Below are 2,835 nucleotides of genomic sequence, written 5' to 3' on the forward strand. Positions count from 1 at the left end.
TCAGTGCAGAAGAAATACTGCCAGCTGGCAGGAAAATGACAGTATTTTATTTTCTTTAACTACAAACATGTGAGTTGTGAAAAGCAACGGGAATGTGTCCCTGTGCAGCTGTTAAACAAAGGGCTGGTGGGTCAAACGTACTCAGGGACGTGCTTCAGATTGTGATGATGTAAACAAAATCTCTGCTAAAAATTGAAGGGATTTCTTCGCAAACCCTCTTGAATGTGGCAGGAAATCTTCGTGTTTTACTCGTGTGCAACTACAACAAGTAAACAAATAAGTACCTAAGTCAATGTCCAAGAAAACCATCTTCACGTGTGGAATTTTTCTTTAACTGGCTGTTGGGAGAATTCATTTATACACCCGTTGTATCCTTAGCAAAAATATTTTAAAATTAGAACACAGATTTGTTGGAGAACTTGACAATCCTTGACAATCATTATTAAATGAGCATTATACAAATGTGCGTTGATATTTTTAATATGTACCTTAATTGTAATATATATATACATAATTGCTTTGATATGGATGTTCATTTGAAGGAATTGAGGAAACTATGAAGGATCGCAGAACAACCAAAGATACATTTGGGCATCTGCTATTGGTAAAGATGAAAGAGTACCTTAAGTGTGAAGCTTTCATACACACGAGAGAAAAAAACAGTTTTAATGCACTTCATTAAACTGATGGTATGCTTATCAATCGTGCATAAAGTGTACATAGCAGAGGATGGTTTCGATCCATCGACCTCTGGGTTATGGGCCCAGCACGCTTCCGCTGCGCCACTCTGCTGACAGCTGTTATAATGTGATTCAACACAACTGCTCTATCTTTGCTTTCTAAAAGTGCGCCCGAGATGAAAAGTCTAAACGGTAAACGCAGACGTCACTTTGAGCACTTGGTCTTTTATAGCACAAATCATCACCCGCTGCTCTACATGGGCGTGTCTTCAATATCGTTGAGAACCAAACCTTCTGCTTTCCGAGGCAACTGATTCTTTCGTCGTTAATTCCCAAATCTTCAATGAGAATCAGTGAAACGAAAATCAAACACATGTACACACTCGCGTCCTAACCTGAAAGAAAAATCTACACCCACTTTATAATACTGAAAACGATTCAGGAAGTACAGCAAAGTTCTAAAACCAGCGAATGCATCTGCATACAGTACATAAAATGTCAATTTTTCAAAAGTAAAATCTTCAGCTTTGAAAGATTACCATCCATATATTTTCGTTTTTCTCTTTTTTTACATAACACGCTTTCGAGAAACAAACTGTCTTTTAATTAAGGTTTCATTAGAAAATGTGTATCTTGGTTTGCCAAGTTAAAATCGGCACATCCCAGTGGGCAAAAGATGTAGAATATACGACTATTGAACGCATACCAGACGTGTAACTGTGCTCCGTAACTGGTCTAGAATGAAATTGATTATATGTTTATTATACATAAATGGTTGTAGTTCTATTATACGGATAAATTTAGAAGACTACTATACATATATAGTTAAAGGTCTATTATACATCAAAGAAAGATTTTTATAGGTGTAGAAACTAGTAAATAAAGCCAATGATTTATTTTAGAAATTTATTCTTAAAATATACAACTATTCACACCTGAAAAATATGTAGTTCAAATTATACATTATATACAATATTGTAATCAACAAATGTCTAACCATCATAAAAAACACAACTAGTAAACTTCAGTTACAAATTCTAGTAACATGGCAATATATATATATAGTAATGACAAACACAAACTAATTACATGAACACGCTAATATTTAACTCAAAACCACATTTCGAAACTTCTTTATTTCCACGAAAATATTATTAATGTAGCACAAACGCTACTTTCTAATAAAGACAGAAAGAAACTGTTTGTTTTGTGTCTCATGGTGATCCTCCTCTCGATACTAATGAAATGTTTAATATGATCCCTCGAGAAAAAAAAGGAGTCAATTTCCGCCTGGAATGATTGATGCCCCATCAAACATTTTGTAATATCCCTGGAAGTTTATACAGTAGAATCCTGGTTCGTGGCTTAAATTCAAGGTAAACAAGACTAAGGAAACGAGTTGGAAACTTGATGTCGAAGTGGGATTTAAATCACCCGGAACATTTCACTACATTGGGCAGTATGTGCTAGGGAGCATTGCTTGACATCCCTTCGATAGCTCAGTTGGTAGAGCGGAGGACTGTAGTGGAGTCATTAGGGAATCCTTAGGTCGCTGGTTCGATTCCGCCTCGAAGGAAGGTGCTTTTTGTGTACTTTATTCAAAGAGTTAAAAAAGCGAATCTGTTTCATTCAGACATTTATCAAAAGTTCAATAAACGACGAAGTAGAGGTTCCTGTTCCGAATTCAGCCCACGTCTGATTGTCTTGTTTTGGCCAAGATCCGATCTTTGAATTAAGGGACTACTCTGTCTGCTTTGTAATTCAAAAATACATACAAATGTCAAGTTTTTTGTAGATATAAAGGTGTTCTCTGTTTTCAAAGGATAGGTACTTAATTGGCATAATGATTTGGTATTGATTTTGTATCGTTGTATTATGAAGTTTGTGCTTTCTGTGTTTTTATCGTATTGTGAACTTATTTTTTAAACAAATGCTTACAAAGGCAAACACGGCACACATCTGTTTATACCAGTGGTGAATTGTACATTTGTACAAGCTACTGTGCACTTCTGGGAGTATAACAGGTTCGATATAAAGTGGCAAAAATATAAAAGGGGAATATACCCCAGACTGCGTATAAAGCTCTCGTTGTGACTGTTGTTTTATTTTTAGATAAAAATGGCGTACTGTGCACGAAATGTTGCAGAAACACAAT

The 2,835-nt window shown here is 35.6% G+C and overlaps 1 non-coding gene across 1 annotated transcript; it reads left to right on the plus strand.

Annotated features, from left to right (window-relative positions):
• Positions 1 to 2,168: 2,168 nt before the first annotated feature.
• Positions 2,169 to 2,256, plus strand: trnay-gua (transfer RNA tyrosine (anticodon GUA)). Its single transcript is given in 2 exon segments — positions 2,169 to 2,205; positions 2,221 to 2,256. It is a non-coding gene; the product is annotated as a tRNA-Tyr (tRNA).
• Positions 2,257 to 2,835: the final 579 nt, after the last annotated feature.

The sequence above is a fragment of the Lepisosteus oculatus genome, chromosome 14, assembly GCF_040954835.1.
Source record: "Lepisosteus oculatus isolate fLepOcu1 chromosome 14, fLepOcu1.hap2, whole genome shotgun sequence".
Classification (NCBI taxonomy): domain Eukaryota; kingdom Metazoa; phylum Chordata; class Actinopteri; order Semionotiformes; family Lepisosteidae; genus Lepisosteus; species Lepisosteus oculatus.